The sequence below is a fragment of the Rissa tridactyla genome, chromosome 1 (assembly GCF_028500815.1).
Source record: "Rissa tridactyla isolate bRisTri1 chromosome 1, bRisTri1.patW.cur.20221130, whole genome shotgun sequence".
NCBI classification, from domain to species: domain Eukaryota; kingdom Metazoa; phylum Chordata; class Aves; order Charadriiformes; family Laridae; genus Rissa; species Rissa tridactyla.
In genome coordinates, this window is record NC_071466.1 from 101457312 (window position 1) to 101466273 (window position 8962).

Here is an 8962-nt window from a genome sequence, read left to right on the forward strand (position 1 = left end):
CAGACCCCTTAGATGTGCCAAATGCCAGATTAACTAATTATGGGGTTGCTGTCTGCCTGAAGGGGAAGAAATCCTCCAAACTGAAGAAAGGTGCAACAAGCATTGTTAATAGGGTTTTTTTGGTCACTGGTGGTGATTATATGGACAAATGAACAAAACAGAATGAAATGGTGCAATATTCCTTTGCTTCCCTGCAAGTGCCATTTTTCTGCACTACCACAAAATTCTTCCTGCCCAGGCTGATATTAGCATAACGCTTGTAAGTGCTCTTGGGGCCCTGATTACATTCACTGCCTCCCTTTGCCAACATGTAATATATTTTTTTCATATATGTTTTACGTGTTCATAAAAAGCTATACCCCACTTGACATCTGTTATCTGGATTAAGGCTATTCATTCAGCTGGCCAAAAAGGGATGGAAATCTGTGGAGCATTTCATTTGCCACAATCCACAGATGATGGTCATTTGTCAAGTTGCTAATAGGAACAAATCCAATAAACCAAGCAATCAGTCTATGGACTTAAATGAAACAACAGAAAGGGGAAGAAATACCAAGCCCTCCTCCATAATGCTCTCCTATGTATTATTTTGTTGTAGGTTGTAGAGAGATGGGGGCTGACCTCTTCTCCCTGGTGACAAGTGATAGGACGAGGGGAAACGGGTTCAAGTTACATCAGGGGAGGTTTAGATTAGATATTAGGAAACATTTTTTCACTGAAAGGGTTATTAAACATTGGAATAGGCTGCCCAGGGAGGTGGTGGATTCACCATCCCTGGAGGTGTTTAAAAAAAGGGTAGATGGGGCACTTAGGGACATGGTTTAGAAGTGGCTCTTGTCAGGGTAGGCTAAAGGTTGGACTCGATGATCTTAAAGGTCCCTTCCAACCTCAACAATTCTATGATTCTATGATTCTATGATTTTTGTCTGTGTGGTCTTGCGATCGTAAATGTTGCCACTTAGTCTACGTGACTTGCTTGCATGAATCACTAAGCAAGGGTTTTATCATCAAGACCCTCTAGTAATGAGAAGACAAAAATGCAATGTTTTGAAGGTCTCCTCTGAATTCAAATGCCTGAACTGAAAATGGCCAGTATTACTAGATTTACTAGAGCTAGTAATGTCCAGAGTTATTTTCGCGCTGCTCTTTTACAAGCCATGTGATTTCATTTTTCCTCTATCAACACTCTAGAAGATGAAAACCAGACTCATAATCATACAATCAATTTTATTACATTGCCACTGTGTGAAAAAGAAGGCTTCAAAGATTAAGCCGCATTTTAGATAAAGAGAGTGAGCAAACCATGACCGCTTCAGCAACAACAACAAAGCGAGAGGAGCATTTAAATAAATGGTTGTGGAAAAGAACTATTTCATATAGTCAAAATGTAATTGGGCACATAAAATGGCTGGTATCCTGATGGCCATGAAAATTTAATTACCTTCTGAACCACTGAACAAATTATGCAGCCTCTGATCACTGCAGAGCAAAGTTTATAGGCCAGATTCACTGTTGGCACAAGCAAACAGAGTTACATTGGCTTCCACGGAGTTGTCATCATTTGTTCCATCGGTGAGCTTGGCTCTCCATCCCTGTGGTGAGGATGCAGAGTCCTTTGAAGTCAATGGAAAGGGCCCTTGAATTCAAGGGACTTTGGATCATGTCTGGCTTACCATGTGTTTTGCCAGCGACTGAATTAGTTATACTGCAGATCACCATGTACATACACATTCAGTGTTGTGACACGTACTGACCCGGGAGAGCGACTGGAAATGAATCCCTAGCAGCAAATACTCTATTTCTGTAACTCACAGCCGCATTTGGAGCTGGTCTCTTCACATTTAGAATATTTCCATTTTAGTGCCCAGCCCCACCTCAGTTTGTTTGCAGTTTAATTCCTCCTAGCATGTTATTCCATCACCCCCTCAAATCACTCAGTAAGTGCCTGAAAATTGAAGCTATTTTAGGTGAGGCTTCATTGGAAAAGACGTGGTTATAACCTAACGTATTCTTACCCTGCACCAGCTGTCTGTTCTCTAAACCTAGCTGTGAACATAATTTTCCCAAGAAAGATCTCTAGCAGAAGTTAGGTAGGAGAAGGATGAGGAAGAGCAAGATCATGCATTTTAACCACCAGTTAGTAGCGTTAAGTTGTAGAGCTTGTTCTTGCCAAATGCTGTCCAACCTGGGCAGAGAAGCTACATGTGAGCAATGCAGTGACTCCAGTCATCACATAAGTAAAGAAATGCAGAAAATGTCCAACGAAACACGAAGCACTTCATAGGTTCTGCTTCCCAATGACTTGGTGAGATGCCTCAGATGGCATCTCTGGACAGGTTCAAGATGCATCACCTGGGTGGCTCTCAGTGAGACCTGTGTCCTGTCCATCCTGGGCCTGGAGATCAAGCCACAGGTCTCAGCAGTGGCAATCAACCTTTCCTATTGACAGGTGGAGGGAGTAAATGGATTTTTACTGGTCCACCTCAGCACGACAAATGTTTGTGAGAGAAGGAGACCAAGGAGAGAGGGAGACTGAGCAGGTATATGGAAAAATAGCCAGAGAGGTTGTCCTAACAGGCAGGAATGGCAGCAGGGGCTGACCAAGAGAACTGAGGAGGAGAAAAAAATTGTGCCAGAAACAGCGGTGTTTTCTTTATGGACAAACATAAGCGTGAGTTTGAACTGTCTCCTGGATGATAGGAGGATGAGATGGAAAATCTGACACATTCCACTTCTCAGGTAGCATCAAATGTATTAAAAATGTTTACATGCCTAATGTGACCTAATTGCAACCTTACTAAACTAAAACTCAGGTCTCCATGTATCGATACCTCCAGCTTTGCCCTGCTGGGCTACCCTTGCTGTTTTGCTATTCTGTCCTGCAGCTTCCCAGCTATGAAGAGGAATGACCATAAATCACATTGACTGCTTTAATAAAGCACAAAAGAACCTTCTGCTCTAAAGAGGAGCAAAAGCAAAATAGGCAGAGTTACTGTCATTTAGCAGCTGTATTCAGGTATGAGATGGATACTTGGTGATAGGATGCTGATATCAGATCGCAGGTTTAAAATAGACACTTTCATAACATGAAAGTCCACAGACAAACTTGTGAAATACCAGTTCAATCACTGACCGTGGATTAGCAATGAAGTCTAAGTTCAAACTCCAGCTAGAAAGCCAAATTCATGGTTGTAAAATATAATGTTTAAACAAACCTGTATCTGACACCAACTGATCATCACAAAACAGAATTAGAGCTGGCTACATTTCTTCTGGGTTAGCATGAAACTACTGGAAGTTTAATGCTTTTTCATGTTTTGTCACAATCTTGATAATGGGCTTATTATGGGGGTTGTAAAATTTCATTACAGCACATTCATTTCTTCAACAAAATGAGGCTCATTTTTCCAGTGGAAATAGCCTGGTCTTGACGATGCTTCTCTCTGTGCCAGAGAAAAGGTTCAGCTGGCTTCTTGGATCAGCTTTACGGCCTCTTTGCAACGCCAGGCTGCTGCAGAAAGGGGAACCGTAGAGCCAAGAATTTGGCCTCTGGATTTCAGTGACATTAACACCCAGAAAGAATTCCTGGGAAGGACCACTTCCATGAGCGAAGCTGGAGCCATTCCTCGCAGTCTGGGGCTTGTCTGCACATGCGAATAAATGCATCTGGAATAAGAGAAGCTGTAAATTTAAAGTGGGAGGGTGGTAAAATGGAGTAAGTCATGTGGCAATGCGATTATTTCTTTTTTATGTCTGATGGAATCGATCATGCAAGTCAGTGAAGTTGATGCAGGGAAAGACACATTCCAGTCTCACAGCATCCACATGTACTATTGCTCCGGACTGGGGTTGTTACTTGAGGTTGTTAAATGATTGTGCTGGAATAACTCCGTCTACAGACAAGCTCTCATTTTTCTGTAGTCTATCAGGGAATAAATTCAGCTTGCTTATTTCCTCTCAGAACTAAAGATTTGCCCAGGTTTGTGAGGTCAGTATAAATAAAATTGCCAGGATAAAGAAATCGGTGTTTCATTAGTAGACATTTCAAGTTGAGTAAACTTTTTTCAACATATCAGCTGGAAGACTCAACCATTTCTGTTTTTCAAACCATAAGTTTTGAGTGTCTATTCTAGCTTTCAAGCACTTTGGTTGAAGGAGAAAAGATCAGCTATCATGTTTACCCAGATATAATTAAAATATGGTTTTAGGGCAATTTTCTAGAAAAAAAAAACAACTTGCCTTATACTTAGGTGCAACTTATTTGAAGAGGAAAGCAAGTCTCAGTTCTGAAGTGCTACACACTTAGAGAAGTTATCGATCTGTTCTTTTTTTCCCTTGCCTGTCTTTCAGTAAATGTTTTCCCTATTTTTTGCCAGCCATAAACTGTCACAATACGCACCCAGGTCTGCAGCTTTTAGAGGTGCTTCATGTTCATACAGAACTTGCAGGGATGCCCTTTGTTATTCACTGCCATTTCAGGGCACTTGGTGTACAGAACAGATCCTCTCACAACACATTCATGGAAGAGAGCAGAGGAGAGAGGGAGGGAGGAAGAAAGAAACTTGGGGATCTCATTGGGAATTATGCTTAACCTCCATTCTGACCTTCCCCAGATGCCTAATGGTACTGCACCAAGACTGAAATGAGTGATTCTGTCACACAAATATTAGTTAGGCACACTTTGGGAAATGAATAGTGCCTAAATGTTTGTTTGTCACAGGAAAGCATTTCCACATCTGCAGCTTTGCAATGAAAAAGTGTCCTGACTTACAACATCTTCCATAGGCTACTATGGTATATACTGTTCTTTCCAAACTTTGTCTACCATTAGGGTAGCATTTAAGATACTTTTTTTCTGAAAATAACAATCTGGTTTTTTCCAATAAATAGCAAGATTGGCCATTTTGTATGAATCACCTAATTCATTCCAGATCTTGGACTTTGATATTTATTTTGAGATATTTCTTATTTTGGAGCACAGCAAAGGGTACATTTCACAGACCATTTTACCAATTTCATTGGGTAAAGAATGAATAACAATCCCTTAACTTGAAAATTGTTGTTTAACCGCAGTTGTTAAGTGAAATCTTACTCTGCTTATGATTCAAGTGTGTATCTTTGTTGTAAAGGAAAGATAAATAAATTATGATCCTAACCAGCATTAGACAATTAGATGCTTAATATAAGCAGTAGAAACGAAGAGACGTTGAAATACGTCTATGGAAGGTGAACAATTGGTACTGCAAAATGATGAGTACTAGAGTCATCTGACCTCTGTTAAATCTTTTCCTCAGGCACGTCAGCCCTTTTTAATGTATAGCAACTCAGACTCACTGCATTTTAGTTTGAGGCTGGTGTATTCCCAAGAGAAAGCAGATATGCAGTGAAGGTAAATGAAGACAGCTTTATGTTTGCTGCCCCCATCGGACATTTTCCCTCTGCATGAAAGTCCTCAGGACAGAACACACGTCTTGCCCTCACAGTGCAGGATCTTAGCACCAACTTACCTCCACGACCTGGTTTTGGTTTCATCAGAGCCTGCCACATGTTTGACCCTCAGCTGGAGCCTTGGTAGTGCCAAGCAACGCTCCATTCCACTGTTGGTCCTGAGGATGCTGATCTTGGGCAAAGAAGAGGAGCAGGCAGGCAGGGCAGTAAAGTCTTTGTCCCTTGTGAAAGGTTCATGGCAATGTGTCTGTCAGGGTCATAAATCCTATGTCCTTAAACACTTTCCTCCTCTCAGTACCACTAATGTCAGTCACCATGTCATATTTTGTCTGGATAAACATTTACAGGGGATAGAAAAGAGGGAATGAATTTAACAGCCATGTGATATGGCGAGGTGCACAGTGACCATTGTGGAATTTATTGTTAAGGGGAGATGCAAAAAGCATATGTATGTTGTGCTACTTGTGGAATTACGTTGTTTTGCTGTGTGTACTGTGCGCTAACACAGGACAGGGCAGCTCTGAACAGTCTCTGCTGAGGGAATATGCGACATCCTGGAAATGCTCCAAAAGCTCTTTCAAGCCATTTAGGTACAGGATGTTCAACCTGTACCTGTTGCATTAAAAGGGCCCTGTTCTGGTAATCTAATATTTGCAGAGAGTATCTGCTGAAGGCTGAGCAGGCGAGTCAGGGTAACATTCCTTTATTCATGTAATCCCAACAACATAAGGGTGACCAGGACATGACTTTTGCGGCCAAACAGCATATTAGCAATGAATAAGCAACAGCTAGAGCATACACTATGCTTTTTTAAGCTTCTCTCCATCACGGATTTGCTAGAGTTATCACAGAGTCTTACCTGTTCTCTTTCAAGATCAGTCTGTCATCAGACTAACACTGAGCAAACACACCCAAAAGTCATCAGGAACCTTTGTTCAAATACAGAACTTGCATTCACTTTTCCCAGTCCTTTGAGTCATCTCAGCAAAACTGAAAGAGTTTGTTGGTTTTGGTTTTTTTTTTAACCTGGCATCCCATGAAAGTGGCAAATGTTCAGTCATATGGGTGAGTGTGAGGGTGCATGAGTGGGTTTTTCTCTCTCTGTTTTCCCATTCTGCACCCCCTCCCCCATGCCCAGTAGCTTTTAGACCTCTATTCAGAAAATTAGCGAACGACATTTTTCTGGAGACCACTATGCTCCCCTGTCAAATTCTTGGCTTTCCACAGACATTGTCATCAGTTTGGAAGATGAAGTGAAACATTTGTGAAGGATGGCGGATCTGACTCTGGCACAGTGAGCCTGCAGTCTCTGAAGGTTCATTTCTTCCTTTCCTAAGTCATTGCAAGGAAGCAACAGAAGTGAAATTATGCTTCTTCCACCACCTACCTCCACAGAAAAAAATAAAAAAAAGAGGGAAAAAAATGAACATTAAAGTCAAAGCCAAAACAAATAGTTCAGAAACAGTCCATGAGCTCAAATAAGTTCCTATTCAGCTGTGTGTTGTACAAGTCCAAATACTTAAAACGACTCTAAAAATGTTCTGTTCACTGATAACTCCTGAATAAAAGAAAGATAAATATGTCATATCCCTCAGTAAAGTTAAAAAATAGATTTTAATTTACCATGACTATTTTCTTCTGAATGATCTAATGACTGAAATGGAGGATTTACTTGACAGACATATTCATGCACTTAGTGCACACAGGGACGTGGGGCTCCACCGCTTTGTTTAGTCCCTGAAATTTTGGATTCAGATTTAATTTAAATTTATTCATAAATTTAGAAAATTTTAGAGACTAATATAATTATCCAACTCAGTTGTTCCCAAAGCGGTATCTTCCATTTGTGGGGCGGGGAGGGGACTGAGAAAGTGTTACTGTGGGCTGTGTAAGGATCTGACCTGCTGGTAGATGCTCTGCCCCGACACCCTCGGGACAAGCAGTTGGCGGACAAGGAGGCTCTCACACCCTCAATCACCATGTGGGCAGTACAGTCCTTACTCATGGATAAGGCAGCTTTGGGATGGTCATGGAAGCTTTGATTTCTGGTTCTCTGTCCTGCCCGTCTTCAACCAAGGTAAATCAGCATAGCTGTATTTATACAACCCGAAGATCTGACCACAAGCACTGAGAGGTTGTGGTTTGCTGGTGATTCACATCAGATGCACATGTCATGACATTTTTCCACTGTAGTGCACTACTCCGCAGCTAAGCATGCTGCATCAAGGCCGCTTCTGCTTTTCTTAACTTGCAGAGAAAGCAATGGAAGTTAAGCTTGTACCAAAGCAGGAAGGAAAAGTCCGACTTGTTGCAGTGTATGACAGTGCTCTGAAGCTGGAAAGAATGAATAGCAGTGCATTATATATTATACTAATGTATGTATATAATACTACTGTACAGTCCCTTACTGCCCGATGAAAGTTTGCTATGACTTTGACGAAGATTTCTAGCCCTTTCTCCTCTCCTCTCCTCTCCTCTCCTCTCCTCTCCTCTCCTCTCCTCTCCTCTCCTCTCCTCTCCTCTCCTCTCCTCTCCTCTCCTCTCCTTTCCTTTCCTGTAGGACTGAAAGTTCACAGAAAATAGTGAAGATCCTAAAAAATTACTGCTAAGCAGCTGTCAAAGCCTGGAGCAGCCTGGTCGCTGGACTCCTAAATGGCTGCCACAAAAGTCCCCACACAAGCACATTGCTGCAGATGCGTACCCACAGGACTTCCTAGATCTGACACTCAAGAAATATGTAGACCCTTTGGGACTTGGCATGTGTGTCCCCTGCAGGGCTCAACACACTACAATTTCTTAAGATATAAGCAAGAAAGTGCAATAACAAACAAGTTTATTGAAATGGATGGAGCGCTCATCTGAACGATACAAATTGACATGTCTCTCTTTATTTCCAGGGATGGGAAGGGAATGGGAGGAAGGGGTTGGGTTCATTGTCAGGTATTTCTGGAGAAGAATTAGCTCACTTGTAGTTGATGAAACTGTTTTACAGTCAATACACAGCTGAGACATTGACTTTAGGAATGATTAGAGCCCTTATCCAGATAAGAAAGAATTGGAGCATATGTTTGATTATCAGCACATGGAGGCTAGGGCTTGACAGAAGAAGGATTAAGACACCTGCGCACTTTCACCTCAGCACCCCAAAGCAGTGTTCTTTGAATTGTAGGACATGGACATCAGGTCTACAAAGTGACTGAAAAAAGTCATGGAGCACACGTGCTTCCTTGCAATGAAACAAGCAAGCAGAGAAAATGGAGGAAAATTGAAAGTTAACGATCAATAATTTAAACATTAACATCCTCTATACGTGGCTGCAAATGAAAACCTCTGTGACAACACAGCATAGTACCACCTGGAAATGCTTTCCTAAATGCTAGGTGAGCCCTGCAATTACAATAGTTTGAGAAACCTCAAACTTGAGAAACCTCAAACTTGAGGTTCTCAAACAAGATTGAGAAAATAGTTTGAGTAGTGGGTAGGGAACCTTCTTGGATTAAGTAAGTTTCTCTCT